Source organism: Rattus rattus, chromosome X (assembly GCF_011064425.1).
Source record: "Rattus rattus isolate New Zealand chromosome X, Rrattus_CSIRO_v1, whole genome shotgun sequence".
NCBI lineage: Eukaryota > Metazoa > Chordata > Mammalia > Rodentia > Muridae > Rattus > Rattus rattus.
The window spans coordinates 18,520,339-18,540,018 of record NC_046172.1 but is presented as its reverse complement, the minus strand read 5'-3'; the positions used below and the strand labels follow the sequence as shown (position 1 = coordinate 18,540,018).

Here is a 19,680-nt window from a genome sequence, read left to right as displayed (position 1 = left end):
ATTTAAGGCCAGTTTGCTCTATGTGGTGAGTTCTATTTTGACCTAGGCTACAAAGATTCAGTACCTATAAAAACCTAAACAGTTATGACACTAATAATCACTAATACCTCTAAACATTCAGCCCTCCACTAGCAAAAATAGGCCACAAGCATTATCACTGCCAACATTACCCATGAGCACTGAGGAACAACGTGCTCATTTTTCATTTGAAAGCAATCATGGCGCTAGCACAACACTCTGACTAATGTCACCCTGAGACCCACTGATATACCCTACACTACTTGTCCCTATTCTCCCTCCTTACACTAGACACATACACATCCTTCTTTTTCTCTAAAAGCCTTACTGTGTCTTTTGCTTCCTCCAGAGAATGAATGCTTTCATTACTGGCCAGTAGCGTCAAACAGGGCAAGGAAGGAGGCTCTATTCTGAGCTTACTGCTATTATGCTTTGAAATCATCTTTTACCTCCATTACACCATCTGTAGAGCAAGTTCACCAAGATCACAGCCTGAATATGTCTCCAAGTTTGGTAGGTCCCAACTCCTAGCTCTAAATGGCATGCCATAGATGTCTGTAAGCTCAGCAGGTCCCAAGTCCTACTCTATCTGCTTCTGTGTTGTAGGAAAACAATGGCAACGGATGAAAATTTTATTTCTATGAGTCTTGCTGCTATTTCTTTCAGTGGAGACTCTGACTGACACTGAAAACATTAAGTAGATTTCTAGGCACTGTTGTTTACTCCAGCAACAAATGTTAAAGAGCTATAGCAACTCCTATAGTGATCCCAAAGAGCTAATCCCAAACAGCTAATAAACTCTGGAAGTATTCCACTGTGAAGACCTTGCTTTTATAATGGAGCCCTAGGATGTTTCATTTGAATGTACATTTGTGTAACAAATATGAAAATAAACTCATAAGGTAAATAACTAACAAGGTAAAAGCGATTTGACAGGCAAAATATATCCTTGCACAACAGAAAGACCCAAGATCTAGACGAGAACCTAGTCTAGTACCATGGTGTAAATGTAAGCAGGTCCACCTTGAGTAAAGTTGGTTAAAATGTAGACCTCAGATCAGAGCCAATACAACCCATATGCACAAGTCCACAACTTCCTTTATGCCTTCATTTCCCACCTACAGAATGATAATAATAATAGCATCTATTTCATAAAGTCATAGTCAATATTCAGGGTTTAATTAACATAAAACACTTGTGAAGTATACATATACAGTATTACATATTAGACTTTTCATTTCCTTCTATTTTTCATCTGCAATAGCAAATAGATGGCATGTTCTCTCAGTTCCATGGTCTAGTTAGTTAAGAATTACTGTGTGTATCACCAGGAATCCATACTTTTTAAATTAAATTATCATACAAGATAAGTTGGTAGTTTTTAAAAGAACTCCAAATTACTATGGTAGCTTCTAAATCTTTAGCAGTATGACAGAAAGTTTAATTGATCCATTCAGCCAAATTTGTGACAGGTACTTTCCCATGAACTTTAACTATCTCATACTTATCTAGCATAATATGTGGATCTGTGTTAAGGAATTTGAATACTGTTTTTATGATGGCTATCCTAATTTACTCTTCCACCACTAGGATATTGAGGTACCCTTTCCTCTGTATCATTAACATTTGGTATCTACGTTATGTCCATAAAGGCTATTTCAGTGGATGTGATATGATAGCTCACCTTTGTTTTAATTTGTATTTTCAAAATTGATTAGAGCACATTTTTGAAATCTTAAGTGCTCTATCTGCAATGGTAAACTTGGAAACTAATATCTATGAAAGGAAAATAAATAAAATATAGCATAGTTAAACAATTGTAAACAGAGGGAAAACTTAGATTTTTATATATGAATATGACTACACTGCAGAAGCCTCAGTGTGTATATGGGGAAAACATGAAGATTAGCACTGCAAGATCTTTTCATTTATATGCCTTATGATTCTGCATGGTCAATTCTATGGTCTATAGGTGAATCCATATATACAGTCATGTTAAAAGTAACAGATGCACTATGGATATAGGTTAAATGTGAAATGCCCTCTGTATGTTTGTAGTGGTGCTGTTTGGAAGGTTGTGGAGCCTTTTGGAGGTGGAGCCTTGCTGGAGAAAGTGAGCCACTGTGGCAGGGTAGAGGTGGAATACATTCAGCCTGCCTTCTGCTCCTACTGCAAAGCTCTGCCTGCTATGGCATAGTACAGTCCCCTGAGCTGCATGCCTTTCTTTCCTTAAACCATTTCTTGTCAAGAACGTGGCCACAGAAAAGAGCAAAACTAATACATATACCAACCCCATCTAACAGCTTCCCCTTGTGCAGCAGAGATGTCAGTCTGACAAATAAGTATTTCCGAAATAATTCTACATTTGCACATTCTACTTCTTTGTATTTTTTCCTCTCGTTGAAACACTTTTATTATCCCAACTGATGCATGATTATATCTAAAACTGCTTTCCAGTCACTTGTGCCTGTGATCCCAGGGCTCAGGAGGAGAGAAAAGAAGGTTTATGCCACAAGTTTAGGTCAATGTGTGCTACACAGTGAATTCTAGGCCACCCTGAAAGCCAGAACAAGACCCTGTGTAAAAAAAATCAAACAAGTAAACAAGAATAGACAAGAATCAATTCTTCAAAGCTTGTACAGTTTATATATAGTATTAATGCGTCCCCAGAGCATTGTGTCTTTAAAGCTTGATTTCTACCATGGTGATGTTAAGAGCTTTGTAGGACCTTTATGGTGTAGAGCCTGTCAAAAGTTGATTATGTCAGTAGAGACATACATAGCTCTTGAACAGATGCCGCTCTTAAGGAGCTGAAATAGTTCTCAACAGTGATTTGAAAAAGAAAAGAAAAAAGAAAACCTGGTTCCTCCTCCTTGATTGGCTTCCTGTCTGCGTGATGCCTCCTTCTCACTGCACATGCATGTATTACTGTCATTGGTATTCCATTAACTACAAAGCATTCATCACTGCCACACAGATTCCAGTGATGCCCTTGAACCTTCACAATGGTGAGCTTAAGGCACTTTCTTTATATCTAACCACAAGTACCTCGTAATACCAAAAGAAAAAAAGGCAAGTGTATGGGGAATAAAAATCAAGGGAAGTCTTCATTGGAGCAGCTTCTGTTAAGATCATTAACTTGACTCTGAAACAAAGGAGTTGCTATAGTTTGAATCCAAAATATTCTCCTAAGGATTATGGCTGAATACTTGCTCACTGTCTGCAGGTGATGCTAGAAGGACCTTTGGAACCTTTAGGGAGGGCCTTGCTGATAAAAGGTCACTTAGAACCCACTGATGTTTCTAACCCTGGCCTCTCTGATTCCTGATCTTGCCATCACATGATGTTATCTATCTTACACTCCAGTGACCATGCACTATACTGTTCTTGCCACCAATCCTCCTTTGGGGTGAGCTGAACCCTCTGAAACCATGAATCTAACTCAACTTCTCCTCCATTATGTTGTTTCTGTTGTCACAGTGATGCCTAACTCACCAACATAGTAAATAAATTTACCTGTAGAGCAACATATATACCTTCCTAAAGAAATCTTTAGGGACACATGCAGGTGATTTGTTCATACCAAAACTACTTCACAATTTGTTTTCTATATAGAGTCATGGCGGTCATTATTTTTCTATTTTGTCCTACAGATCATCTCCTCAAACCTCTCTACTCTGGGCTATGACCCTGGTGGCTACCATATGTAAATAAATGGGCTCCCCTTCTCTAGCTTTTGTCAGTGTTTAGCAAATCAGAAATACCATCAGGAGTCCTGAAGGAGGAAGAATAAAGTGTTTATTCTCCAAGTGCAAAACTGATGGCTGATGGCTGTAGACTGATTGCTACATTTATTCAAAGATCATCACTCTGTCCAGTGGCAACTAATAGGACAATATTAATTCTGAGATTTCCAGGCACCCTTCTCTATGTATGCCGTATCAGTTCAATGAATAATAATATCACTTGCTATTATTATATATAGGAACTGATAATATCCTTTACAATGTTCCCTATCCCTTACTTGGAACTCTGTAAGTAGTTACGATATCAAACTCTCCCCAAATTACTCAGTATGAGTTGGACCTACATTGTCTGATAGAACCATTTATAAATTACCTCATTCCTCCTTTCTTTCTTTCCTTCTTTCAAATCCTGATGTTTCCCTTTCCTTTCTTTTCACTATGAAAAGAAAGGTGGGCTACCTTGTTCCATGGTTCAAAGGGATAGAAAGGAAGTAGAAAGCTTCCCAATCCTCCAAGGAATATAAAACTAATAATAATAAGGTAGCAGGGCATGTTTTGGTGATCTTCAGAACAAGATAAATAAAACCTGAGTAGGAAAGTTCAAAATGGTGTAAACAGAAAATTGTATAAACAGAAAAGGTTCTTTTCCACCTTGCATTATATAAAGATTTTTTTTATCCTTCTGTCACAGAGAATTATTTTAAGACTAGACAGGATAAAAAGAAGTAAAAGGAAAGACAGATTATAAGGGGATGAAGTGTTTGATAAGCAAATGACAGAAGTAAATTGGATCAATGGGTTTAACAAGTTGTTGAAAGTATTCCTCTAATAAGAGGAATAGAAAGAACTGTATTCACAATGAGCTAGACTGCAACCATTAATATCTAATTAGAAATGTAGGGGGATGGCAAGTTGACTCAGTAGTTAAGAATACTGGATGCTCTTCTAGCAGACCCGGGTTCAATTCCCAGCACTCAGGTGGCAGCTCACAACTGTCTGTAACTTTCATTCCAGGGGATCCAACACCCTCACAAAGATATACATGCAGTCAAATCATCAATATACATAAATTAAAAATAAATAATTTTTAAAAAGAAGTATTTGCTTTTAAAAATGTGGTCCTTTGTCATACTGTTTAGTGCTTTATAATGATAACAGATAACCACAAACCATGTACATGTATTTCTGTGTATTCCATATACAGTCATATTGTTATTTAGTTATCTTATATATGTTCTTCTATCACAAAACAGAGGAAGATTCTTCCCTTTATGTTGAAGCATGGGTCATTAAGAAATCCCTGGTCATAATCCCTTTTGAAAAGCTCTCCAATGCTCCTAAAATAACATCTACACTATTTTCAAAGGCTGAATGGATCAGGGAAGAGAGCACAGAGGAAAGAACTGATTGACTGGTTTGGGAAGGCTAAAAACAAAGAATGTTTTCTGTTTCCATTAATTTTACCCTTTTGATCTCTTTTTGAAACACGTTCCCCTTTAGTTTCTGTATTCCAGGACATCAGTCCACTTGTGAAAACAGAGAATCTATACTTCCCTTTGTATCAAGGACTTTGTAGTTATCATTCTCTTTGTCTTGCATAAAACAAATACACAAATTGTATCACAGAAAGTATATAGGGTAACGATTAGATATTAGAAGAGAAATTTTCAATAGTTAGACCAATCATCCTATAGAGTCTTCAAAGTTAGAGTGGAAAATATAATTGAAGTTATTGGAGGGGGTAAAATATAGTTTATATTAGTAACAGAGAACTTTAAAACATAAATTTATCCTATATGTATTGACTAATCCAGTAGTTAGGTAAATATTATTTTTTGTGTGTGTATATGTGCACACCTATGTGTGGGTACAGGTGCACATGTTTCGTGAGTGTGTGTGTGTGTGTGTGTGTGTGTGTGTGTGTACGCACTCACACACATGTGCACTTGAATGCATGTATGCATGCATGCCAGGTATACGTCGCAGGCCAACCGTGGGTGTCCCTCTTAACTATTTCTCAACATTAGTTTTTCACAGGATCTCAATTAAGCAAGACTCAGCAATTTGCCTCGACTGGCTAGCTAGTAAGCACCAGATATCCTTTTGTCTCTATCTCTCCAATTCTGGGATTACAGGCTATTTTTGTGAATACAGGGGAATCCAAACCCATGTTAGTATAACAGGCACTTTACCAAGAGAGCCTTTCCCTTTGCACCATTAAGCAAGTATTTTCGTTTCTATTTCTTATCAAAACTCAGGTGCTAAGCTATAAATATGTCCATATGGTTAAGAGCTTGCCCACCTATGCCACTGATAAGTAGATATTAGCCAAAAAGTACAGAATATCCATGATATAACCCATAGACCCTAAGAAATTTAACAAGAAGGAAGGCCCAAGTGAGGATGCTTCAATCTCAGATGGGGGAACAAAATGGTCACCTGAGGTAAAGGGAGGGAGGGACCTGAGTAGGACAAGGAAGGGGGAGCAGAAAAGGAGAGCAAGATCAGATATGAGGGGAGAGAAACAGGAGAGAAGACCAGAAGACCAGGAGAATGAATGGAAATATGCAGCTTCCAGGGGTGGGGATGAGCGTTGGGAGGATCCTTTGGAAAGTCCAAGAGACTGGGAAGTAATAGGCTCAAAGAACTCAATGGGGGTGACCTTAGCCGAAATGTCCAACAGTAGGGATAGGGAACTTGAAAAGACCACCTCCAGTAAATGAACAGCCCCCCAGTAGAAGAATGGGGTTGCTAACCCACCATCAAACTTTTGACCTAAAATTGTTCCTGTCTAAAAGAAATACAGCTGGGGCAAAAGTGGAGCAGAGACTGAAGGAAAGACTGACTACTGACTGGTCCAACTTGGAATCCATTTCTTGTGGTGGAGTGGGTCACCAAACCCTGATACTATTACTGATGCTATGATGTGCTTACAGACTAGCATGGCTGTCCTCTGAGAGGCCTTGCCAGCAGCTAACTGAAACAGATGCAGATTTTTACACTCAACTATTGGATTGAAGTCAGGGGGCCCCTATGGAGGAATTAGGGGAAGGATTGAAGGGGCTCAAAAGAATGGTAACCCCATAGGAAGAACAACAGTATCAACTAATCTGGACCCTGGGAACTCCCAGAGACTGAGCCACCAATCAAGGAGCATATGGCCCCAGAACACATATAGTAGAGGACTACCTTGTCTGGCCTTGGTGGAAGAGGATGTGCCTAATTCTGTAAAGACTTGAGGGCCAAGGGAAAAGAGATGTGGCTGCGGAGCACGCTCTGGGAGACAAAGAAGTTGGGGAATGGGATAAGGAATGTAGGGAGGGGAAATGAAAGGGGGTAACATCTGGAATGTAAATGAATTAATTGATTGAAAAAAAAAGAACATGCCCGCCAAAGGTTAAAGCCTAGAGTTTGAATGCCCAGAATTGATGGAGTAGCCAGGCAGGCATGGTAGCCTGCCTATAATTCCAGCCTTAGAAGATAGAAACAAGGGGCTGGAGAAATGGCTCAGTGGTTAAGAGCACTGTCTGCTCTTCCAAAGGTCCTGAGTTCAATTCCCAGCAACCACATGGTGGTTCACAACCATCTGCAATGGGATCCAATACCCTCTTCTGGTGTATCTGAAGACAGTGACAGTGTACTTAGTCCTAAATATTAAATAAATAAATCTTTAATGTACTTGCTGTCCTTTTAAAAAAAAAAGATAGAAACAAAGGATCCCCTAAACCAGCTAGGAAGACTAGTCATAGCAATAAGAACTTGGTTTGACCAGATACACTCAAACTTATAGAAGAAAAAGTGGGGAAGCATCTCAAACACATGGGCACTGGAGAAAATTTCCTGAACAAAACACCAATGGTTTATGCTCTAAGATCAAGAATCGACAAATGGGGTCTCATAAAACTGCAAAGCTTCTGTAAGTCAAAGGACACTGTTGTTAGGACAAAACGACAACCACCAGACTGGGAAAAGATCTTAACCAATCCTACAACAGATAGAGGGCTTATATCCAAAATATACAAAGAACTCAAGAAGTTAGACTGCAGGGAGACAAATAACCCTATTAAAAAATGGGATTCAGAGCTAAACAAAGAATTCACAGCTGAGCAATGCCGAATGGCTGAGAAACACCTAAAGAAATGTTCAACATCTTTAGTCATCAGGGAAATGCCAATCAAAACAACCCTGAGATTTCACCTCACAAGGTGAGAAGGGCTAAGATCAAAAACTCAGGTGACAGCAGATGCTGGCGAGGATGTGGAGAAAGGGGAACACTCCTCCATTGTTGGTGGGATTGCAGACTGGTACAACCATTCTGGAAATCAGTCTGGAGGTTCCTCAGAAAATTGGACATTCCACTACCTGAGGACCCAGCTATACCTCTCTTGGGCATATACCCAAAAGATGCCCCCAACATATAACAAAGACACATGCTCCACTATGTTCATAGCAGCCTTATTTATAATAGCCAGAAGATGGAAAGAACCCAGATGCCCTTCAACAGAGGAATGGATACAGAAAATGTGTTACTCAGCAATGGAATATTACTCAGCTATCAAAAACAATGACTTTATGAAATTCATAGGCAAATGGAGGGAAGTGGAAAATATCAGCCTGTGTGAGGTAACCCAATCACAGAAAAACACACATGGTATGCACTCATTGATAAGTGGCTATTAGGCCAAATGCTTGAATTGCCCTAGATGCACAGAACACATGAAACTCAAGAAGGATGACCAAAATACAAATGCTTCACTCCTTCTTTAAAAGTGGAACAAGAATACCCTTGGGAGGGAATAGGGAGGCAAAGTTTAGAACAAAGGCAGAAGGAACACCCATTCAGAGCCTGCCCCACATGTAGCCCATACATATACAGCCACCCAATTAGACAAGATGGATGAAGCAAAGAAGTGCAGGCCGACAGGAACCAGATGTAGATCTCTCCTGAGAGACCCAGCCAGAATACAGCAAATACATAGGCGAATGCCAGCAGCAAAGCACTGATCTGAGAATGGGACCCCCGTTGAAGGAATCAGAGAAAGAACTGGAAGAGCTTGAAGGGGCTCAAGACCCCATATGAACAACAATGCCAACCAACCAGAGCTTCCAGGGACTAAGCCACTACCCAAAGACTATACATGGACTGACCCTGGGCTCCAACCTCATAGGTAGCAATGAATAGCCTAGTAAGAGCAGCAGGGGAAGGGGAAGCCCTTGGTCCTGCCAAGACTGAACCCCCAGTGAACGTGATTGTTGGGGGGAGGGCAGTAATGGGAAGAGGATGGGGAGGGGAACACCAATATAGAAGGGGAGGGGGAGGGGTTAGGCCCAGAAACAGGGAAGGGGAATAACAATTGAAATGTAAATAAGAAATACTCAAGTTAATAAATATGAAAAATAAAAAAAATCAAGTGATTAAAAAAAAAGAACTTGGTTTGATGAAGAATCCCTGACTCAGTGAATAAGCTGGAAAAATAATTAAAACTGATTCGAAATAATAACCATGGGCTTACACATACACACACACACACACACACACACACACACACACACACACACACACACAAACACACACACTCTCAAATGGAAAAAAACCTCAGATGCTTCATGATTCCAACTCTGTCAACCAATATTACTGGATAAAAGTATGTGCCAAACTTATTTTTTATTAATAATTTTTATTTTTAAAGATTATAGATAATCCCTGTTTCTATGGAGTATATTCCAGTGAAGAAGTTAGTTATTAAAACAACATAAATAAAATGTTTTTAATATTATCTTATCCACAGCAAAAGCTCATCTATCCTGAATATAGGAAGCAATTTGGTTAAAAAATGGAGTCAAGGTATTAGAGAGAGCTGAACTCTCAAAAGTGAGGACAATCATGAGAACCTAGGGGAGACAACCACTTCTGCCCACATTCCTGTAAAAGAGAAGCGTGCCTAGTGCCCTCTGAGCTCTCTGGGCACAGGGACCTAGGAGCAGTCAGGGGCAGGACCCTTAGGGATTCTGCCTGCACTAAAAGCTGAAAGCCAGTCGCCAGGAACACCTACACACATGAGAACAGAAGTAAGACCAACTCTTCTGTGCCAAACAATCCGGCTGGTGGCTTCAGGTCACACAAACCCAGGAGCAGCACTCTACTCCCAGATCTGGCTGAAAGAAAAGAGGCCTACAGGAGTGCTGACACACAGGCCTACAGGAGGGTCAAGCCACTGTCAGAGACAGCAAGACAAGCTAACACTAGAGACAACCAGATGGCTAGAGGCAAGCACAGGAACCTAAGCAAAAGAAACCAAGACAACTTGGCATCATCAGAGACCAGTTCTCCCATCAAAGCAAATACTGGATATATCAACACATCAGAAGAGCAAGATTTAAATAAAAAAATCACATCTCACGATGATGATGGAGGATATTAAGAATGACATAAATAAATCCCTTAAAGAAAGACAGGACAACACACATAAACATAAAGAGGACACACAAAAATCACTTAAAGAATTACAGGAACGGATGTGAGGGAGATCTGGCTGCGACATCTGTCACCCCATTGATCGCCAGGGTTGATTCGGCTGATCTGGCTGGCTAGGCGGGTGTCCCCTTCCTCCCTCACCGCTCCATGTGCGTCCCTCCCGAAGCTGCGCGCTGGGTCAAAGAGGACGACCTTCCCCGAATAGAGGAGGACCGGTCTTTGGTCAAGGGTATACGAGTAGCTGCGCTCCCCTGCTAGAACCTCCAAACAAGCTCTCAAGAATTACAGGAAAACAGAAGGAAACAGGTCAAGGAATTGAATAACACCATCCAGGATTTAAATATGGAAATAGAAACAATAAAGAAAGCACAAAGGGAGACAACTCTGGAGATACAAAACCTAGGGAAGAGATCAGGAGTCAGAGACGCAAGCATCACCAAGAGAATACAAGAGATAGAAGAGAGATTCTCAGGAGCAGAAGATTCCATAGAAATCATCGACTCAATTGTCAAAGATAATATAAAACAGAAAAAGCTACTAGCCCAAAACATACAGGAAATCCAGGACACATTGAGAAGATCAAACCTAAAGATAGTAAGTATAGAAGAGAGTGAAGACTCCCAACTCAAAGGACCAGTAAATATCTTCAACAAAATCATAGAAGAAAACTTCCCTAACCTAAAGAAAGAGATGCCCATAAGCATACAAGAAGCCTACAGAACTCCAAATAGATTGGACAAGAAAAGAAATTCCTCCCATCACAAAACACCAAACGCACAAAACAAAGAAAAGCTATTAAAAGCAGTAAGGGAAAAAAGGTCAAGTAACATATAAAGGAAAACCTATAAGAATTTCACCAGATTTCTTACCAGAGACTAGGAAAGCCAGAAGATCCTGGGCAGATGCCATCCAGACTCTAAGAGAACACAAATGCCAGCCCACGCTATTATATCCAGCAAAACTCTCAATTAACATAGATGGAGAAACCAAGATATTCCATAACAAAACCAAAATTACACAATATCTTTCTACAAATCAAGCCCTACAAAGGATAATAGATGGAAAACTCCAACACAAGGAAGGAAACGACACACTAGAAAATTAAGAAAGTAAACTCCTTGCAAAAAACAAAAAAAAAAGGGAGACCCACAAACATAATTCCACCTCTAACAATAAAAATAACAGGAAACAACAATCACTATTTCTTGATATCTCGTAACATCAATGGACTCAATTCCCCAATAAAAAGACATAGACTAACAGACTAGATAAGGAAAGAGGACCCAGTATTTTGCTGCATACAAGAAACACACTTAGAGACAAAGACAGACACCACCTCAGACTAAAAGGCTGGAAAACAACTTTCCAAGCAAATGGTCTGAAGAAACAAGCTGGAGTAGTCATTCTAATATCAAATAAAATCAATTTCCAACTAAAAGTCATCAAAAAAGATAAGGAAAGACACTTCATATTCGAAGGAAAAATCCACCAAGTGAACTCTCAATCCTAAATATCTATGCTCCAAATACAAGGGCACCTATATACAAAAAAGAAACCTTACTAAAGCTCAAAACACACATTGCACCTCACACAATAATAGTAGGAGATTTCAACACCCCACTCTCATCAATGGACAGATCATGGAAACAGAAATTAAACAGAGACGTAGACAGACTAAGAGAAGTCATGAGCCAAATGGACTTAACGGATATTTATAGAACGTTCTACCCTAAAGCAAAAGGATATACCTCCACTCTCATCAATGGACAGATCATGGAAACAGAAACTAAAGAATGACATAGAGAAACTAACAGGAGTTATGAACCAAATAAATTTAACAGTTATTTATAGAACATTTCATCCTAAAACAAAAGAATATACCTTCTTCTCAGCACTTTCATGGTACCTTCTCCAAAACTGACTGTATAATCGGCCACAAAACAGGCCTCAACAAATACAAGGAGATCGAAATAATCCCATGCATCCTATCAGGTCACCACAGAATAAGACTGGTCTTCCATAACCATAATAACTACAGAAAGCCCACATACACATGGAAGTTGGACAATGCTCTATTCAATAATAACTGGGTCAAGGAAAAAATAAAAAAAAGAAATTAGAGACATCTTAGAATTTAATGAAAATGAAGGCAAACATACCCAAACTGATGGAACACAATGAAAGCAGGGCTAAGAGGAAAACTCATAGGTCTGAGTACCTCCAAAAAGAAACTGGAGACAGCATACATTAGCAGCTTGTCAGAAAACCTAAAAGCTCTAGAACAAAAAGAAGCAAATATACCAAAGAGGACTAGAAGGCAGGAAATAATCAAACTCAAGGTTGAAATCAACCAAGTAGAAACAAAAAGGACTATACAGACAATCAACAAAAGAAGGAGCTGGTTCTTTGAGAAAATGAACAAGATAGATAAAACCTTAGCCAGACAAACATGAGGACACAGAGAATGTATCCAAATTAACAAAATCAGAAATGAAAAGGGAGACAAACAACAGAATCCAAGGAAATTTTTAAAAAATCATCATATCCTACTACAAAAGCCTATAGTCAACAAAACTGGACAATCTGGATGAAATGGACAATTTTCTAGACAAATACCACGTACCAAAGTGAAATCAGGAGCAGATAAACCATCTAAACAACCCCATAACTCCTAAAGAAATAGAAGCAGTCATTAAAAGTCTCCCAACCAAAAAAGCCCAGGACCAGATGTGTTTAGTGCAGAATTCTATCAGACCTTCATAGAAGACCTCATACCATCACTGTCCAAATTATAACACAAAATTGAAACAGATGGAGCACTACCGAATTCCTTCTATGAAGCCACAGTTATGCTTATACCTAAACCACACAAAGACGCAACAAAGAAAGAAAACTTCAGACCAATTTAATTTCCCTTATGAATACCGACCCAAAAATACTCAATAAAATTCTTGCAAACAAAATCCAATAACACATCAAAACAATCATCCACCATGATCAAGTAGGCTTCATCCCATGGATGCAAAGATGGTTCAATATATGGAAATCCATCAATGCAATCCACTATATGAACAAATTCAGAGGAAAAAAAAATACATGATCATCTCATAAGATACTAAGAAAGCATTTGACAAAATTCAACACCCCCTCATGATAAAAGTCTTGGAAAGATCAGGAATTCAAGGCCCATATCTAAACATAGTAAAAGCAATATACAGCAAACCAGTAGCCAACATTAAACTAAATGAAGAGAAACTTGAAGCAATCCCACTAAAATCAAGGACTAGACAAGGCTGCCCACTCTCTCCCTACTTATTCAATATAGTACTCAAAGTCCTAGCCAGAGCAATCAGACAACAAAAGGAGGTCAAACGGATACAAATTGCAAAGGAAGAAGTCAAAAATATCACTATTTGCAGACAATATGATTTTATACTTAAGTGGCCCCAAAAGTTCCACTAAAGAACTACTAAGCCTGAAAAACAACTTCAGTAAAGTGGCTGGGTATAAAATTAAATCAAACAAATCAGTAACCTTTCTCTACTCAAAGGATAAACAGGCTGAGAAAGAAACTAGGGAAATGACGCCCTTCACAATAACATAAAATACTTTGATGTGACTCTAACCAAGCAAGTGAAAGATCTGTATGACAAGAATTTCAAGTCTCTGAAGAGAGAAATCGAAAAGATCTCAGAAGACGGAAAGATCTCCCATGCTCATGGATTGGCAGGATTAATATTGTAAAAATGGCCATTTTCCCAAAAGCAATCTACAGATTCAATGCAATCCCCAACAAAATTCCAACTCAGTTTTTCATAGAGTTAGAAAGAGCAATTTGCAAGTTCATTTGGAATAACAAAAAACCCAGGACAGCTAAAACTATTCTCAACAATAAAAGAATTTCCGAAGGAATCACCATCCCTGACCTCAAGCTGTATTACAGAGCAATAGTTATAAAAACTGTATGGTATTGGTACAGAGATAGGCAGGTAGATCAGTGGAACAGAATTGAAGACCCAGAAATGAACCCACACACCTATGGTCACTTGATCTTTGACAAAGGAGCTAAAACCATCCAATGGAAAAAAGATAGCATTTCCAACAAATGGTGCTGGTTTAAGGGGAGGTCAGCATGTTGAAGAATGCAGATCCATCCATGCTTATCATCCTGTACGAAGCTTAAGTCCAAGTGAATCAATGACCTCCACATCAAACTAGATACACTCAAACTAGTAGAAGAAAAAGTGGGGAAGAGTTTCAAACACATGGGCACTGCAGAAAATTTCCTGAACAAAACACCAATGGCCTATGCTCTAAGATCAAGAATCGACAAATGGGACCTCATAAAACTGCAAAGTAAGACAAAGGACACTGTCATTAGGACAAAACGGCAACCAACAGATTGGGAAAAGATCTTTACCAATCCTACATCTGATAGAGGGCTAATTTCAAAAACATACAACGACATTAAGAAGTTAGACTCCAGAGAGCCAAATAACCTTATTAAAAAATGTGGTATAGAGCTAAACAAAGAATTCACAGCTGAGGAATATTGAATGACTGAGAAACACCTAAAGAAATGTTCAACATCTTTAGTCATAAGGGAAATGCAAATCAAAACAACCCTGAGATTCCACCTTACACCAGTCAGAATGGCTAAGATCAAACACTCAGGTGACAGTAGATGCTGGTGAGGATGTGGAGAAAGGGGAACACTCCTCCATTGTTGGTGGGATTGCAAATTGGTACAACCATTCTGAAATCAGTCTGGAGGTTCCTCAGAAAATTGGACATTGCACATATCTGAGGGACCTAGCTATACTTCTCCCTGGGCATATACCCAAATGATACTCTAAAATACAACAAGGACATATGCCCCACTATGTTTAAAGCAGCCTTATTTGTAATTGCCAGAAGCTGGAAAGAACCCAGATCCCCTTTAACAGAGGAATGGATGCAGAAAATGTGGTCCATTTATACAGTGGAGTAGTACTCAGCTATCAAAAAAACAATGACTTCATGAAATTCATAGGCAAATGGATGGAACTAGAAAATATCATCCTGGGCTTGAGAGATGACTCAGTGGTTGAGTACTGACTGCTATTCCAAAGGTCCTGAGTTCAAATCCCGGCAACCACATGGTAGCTCACAACCACCTGTAATGGGATCTGATGCCCTCTTCTGGTGTGTCTGAAGACAGCTACAGTGTACTTATATATAATAAATAAATAAATAAATAAATAAATGTTAAAAAAAAAAAGAAAATATCACCCTGAGTGAGGTAACCCAATCACAAAAAAAAAAAAAAAAAACACATATGGTATGCACTCACTGAAAAGTGTATATTAGTCCAAAAGCTCGAATACAATCCAAGATACAATCCACAGACCACAGGAAGCTTAAGAAGAAGGATGACCAAAGTGTGGATGTGTCAGTCCTTCTTCAAGGGGAAACAGAAATATCATAGGAGGGGATATGGAGACAATGTTTGGAGCAGAGACTGAAGGAATGGCCATTCAGAGCCTGCCCTACCTGGGTATACAGCCCATTTATATACAGCCACCAAAACTAGATAATATTGATGAAGCCAAGAAAATCATGCTGACAGGAGCCTGCTATAGCATATCCTGAGAGGCACAGACAGAGCATGTCAAATACAGAAGCAAATGCTAGCAGTAAACCACTGAACTGAGAATGGGATCCCTGTTGGAGGAATTAGAGAAAGGACTGAAGGAGCTGAAGGAGCTTGCAACCCCATAAGAACAACAATGCCAACCAACCAGAGCTCCCAGGGACTAAACCACTACCCAAAGACTATACATGGACAGACCTATGGCTCCAGCTGCATATGTAGCAGAGGATGGCCTTGTTGGGCACCAATGGGAGGAGAAGCCCTTGGTACTGCCAAGCTGGACCCCCACCAGGGGAATATCAGGGGGTTGGGAAGGGGGGATGGTTGGGGAGGGGAACACCCCCATAGAACAAGAAGAGGGGGATGGGATAGGGGGCTTATGGACTGGAAACCGGGAAAGGGAATAACATTTGAAATGTAAATAAAAAATCCATAAAAAAAGAAATGGAGTCAAAAACAGAAAGAAAGACAATTAAGAATTAAGAGGGCAATGGGAAGTATAAATACACAAGTTCTCTTATATAAAACTATGAAATTATCATAAAGATACTAATTTATTAAAATTATCAGAAGAAAGAGGACTCCCTGGAAGCGCACAGGCTTCTGCTCAGGGAAACAGGCTAATGGCAGATCTCCACTTTTCCTTCTGATCCTCTAAATCCTCTTCTCTAGTCTTACACTCAGTGCTGCAGCACACCACGGGCTCAGCCTCCTTTCCCGCCCTCCCTGCCCCCAACTCCAGGGGATCTCACATCTATCTCACTCTTTACTCCCCACCCCCAACTCTTGCTTTGTTGCAGACCCCAACTGCAGCAGGCACTCCCTGGGAAAGCGCAGGCCACTCCTGCCAGAGAAGCAGGTAGGCTGATTTCAGATCTTTATCTGTCCATCTGCTCCTTCAGGTCCAACCCCCCAGTCTCAACCTCAGCTCTGCAGCAGACCTGCTGGAGCCTCCCATCTCCATTACACCCCACGTAACTTCCCTTCTAACCTCCCTCCCCAACTCATTTCCTTTTCCAGCCCCCTACTCTAGAACACACAACTCTAAACACACAAGCCTCTCCAGCCAGGGAAACAGGTAGGCTGACTATAAATTATCACCTCTCCCTTTGCTCCTTCAAATCTGACATCCCAGTCTCATAAACAGCTCTGCTACATAAACATTAACAGCCGGAATCTAACATCCCAGTCTCACAAACAGCTTTTGCCCCTACAAACATCTCCAGTGACTCATACAGACCTCCCCTCCAAATTGCCTTCCAGCCACTCACTGCTTTATCCCAGCCCTCAACTCCAGAAGACACTCCCTGGGAAGCAAGTAGGCTTACTGCAGATCACGTAAGCAATTTAAATAAACCTACAACCCTTTCCTGATTTCAAGTTGTACTATAGAGCTAAGGTAAGAATATTCTCTATTTTATTGGCATAAAAACAGGTACAGTGATCAATGGAATTGAACTGAAAACCAAGATATAAATCCACACACTTATGAATACCAGGTCTTTGATTAAAAAGAAAAGTTCAGAAAACACACTGGAAAAGAGACAGCATCTTCGACAATGCTGCTCAAACTATATGCATGCATAAGAATGCAAACAAACCCATAAATATCACCTTGCTCAAAACAACTCCAAATGGATCAAGGACCTCAACATAAAACCAGGTACACTGAATCTGATAGAAGAGAAAACAGGGAACAGCCTTGAACCCACTGGTACAGAAGATTTTTTGAACAGAATGCCCTTAGTGCAAGCACTAAGAATTAAACAGGATCTTATGAAATGGAAAAGCTTCTATAAGGCAAAGGACACTATTGGACAAAGCAGCAGCCTACAGAATGGGAGATTTTAACCAACCCCATCATCCAATAGAGGGTTAATATCCAAAATATACAAAGAATTCAAGAAACTAGATATTAAGAAAACAAATAACCTAATTGAAAATGCGGCACAGATTTAAACAGAAAACTATTAATAGAAGAAACTCAAGTGGCCGACAAACACTTAAGTAAACATTCCACATCCTAAGTTACCAGGAAATGCAAAGACTACTTTGAGAGTTCATCTTATATCCATCAGAAGGGCTAAGGTCAACAAAACAAGGCAATTGTTGACAACAGCAATTGTTGACAAAGAGGTGCAGTAAGAGGAACACACATCCATGGCTGTTGGGAGTGCAAACTTGGTACAACTATTATGAAAACCAGTGCAGCACTTCTTCAAGATGATGGCAGTTGACCTACCTCAAGATCCAGCTATACCACTCTTGGGCATAAGGATGCTTCATCCTAACACAATGATACTGTGAACCAAGTTCATTGCTGCTCTATTCATAAGTGTCAGAAACTGGAAACAACCTAGATGCATCTCAACAGAAGAAGGGAAAAAGAAAAGGCAGTACACTTATACAATGGAGTATTACTGAGCTCTTTAACAATGACATCATTAAGTTTACAGACAAAACTAATAGAACAAAAAAACATCATGAATGAAGTAACCCAGACCCAAAAGAACAAATGTAGTTCATATTTACTTATTTGTGGATATTAGCTGTGGAGTCAATGATAACCAAGCTACAATCGTAGAACCACAGAGCAGGAAGGGAAATAGAATAGTTATGAGAGCATAGGTGTGAGCTGGAAAGGCAGGAAGTGGGGAAGTGGTGGAAAGAAGGCAGTGACAGAGAAAATATGGGGGGCAACAGCTAAAATTAAGGGACATTTGAAAGGTGGTATGGAAATCTTATAATAGTAGAAACTTCCTAAAATATATGCATATATGATCTATATTAAATCAACAAAGAATGGAGGAGAGAGTATGTCTTTTCACTCAAGGAAGCTTCCAGGACTAGGATTAGGTTACATTTAATTGAGTTGTTGGCCAAAGAAGTCTGATGGGAAACCCCAAACAACCCAGAGCGTTGCCAAGACTGTAGGTTGCTTTTCACAGACAGCAAGGCCCCATTGCTAAAGACAACATCTTCACATGGAGATGCTGGTGCCTACATAGGGCCTTCACCCCTATGTTTCAAACATCTTTATTACAGAAAGGCACTCTGCACACTACCAAAGGAGACACAGAAACACCAAGCCAGACACAAACACTTTGATCTACAATGATGTCCTGACTAAGATAGGCTAGGGCAATGGTGGCACAGGGTAACCACCCAAGATCTGATTTCATTTAAGGCCCAGTGCATAAGATAGAATACCCCATGCTACTTGGGTAACCAAGAGACAGAGAATAGCCCAGAGACCTAGGGTAAAACCAAATAATAATAGATCAGCCTACTTCAGCCATCATTAAAAGAAGCTTCTCTACAGCATATAAGAACAAATTGAGCTCGAATTGGGCAGCCTCAGCCATGAACAACACAGCAATGGCCAAGATTAAGGCTCGGGACCTGCGCAGCAAGAAGGAGGAGTTGTTGAAACAACTGGATGATCTGAAGGTGAAACTGTCTCAGCTTCGCGTGGCCAACGTGACAGGCGGCGCCACGTCCAAGCTCTCCAAGATACGAGTCATACGCAAATCTATTGCCCGTGTCTCACTGTCATTAATCAGACTCAAAAGGAAAACCTCAGGAAATTCTTCAAAGGAAAGAAGTACAAGCCCCTGAACCTGCGACCCAAGAAGACGGGAGCCATGCGCCGCTGGCTCACCAAGCATGAAGAGAAACTGAAGACCAAGAAACAGCAGCGGAAGGAGCGGCTGTACCCACTGCGCAAGGACTGAGACGACGACAGTGACAATAAAGTGTGGACTGGGCAAAAAAAAAAAAAAAAAAAAAAAAGAACAACTTGAGAGACT

General features: G+C 40.0%; 1 protein-coding gene and 1 pseudogene across 1 annotated transcript in view; one reads left to right on the top strand and one right to left on the bottom strand.

The window, feature by feature from the left end:
• Klf8 (Kruppel like factor 8) overlaps window positions 1-19,680 on the bottom strand; it is a 173,240-nt gene that overhangs the window by 117,799 nt on the left and 35,761 nt on the right. The gene's annotated exons all lie outside the window — the stretch shown is intronic.
• LOC116889030 lies at window positions 19,250-19,605 on the top strand (annotated as a pseudogene).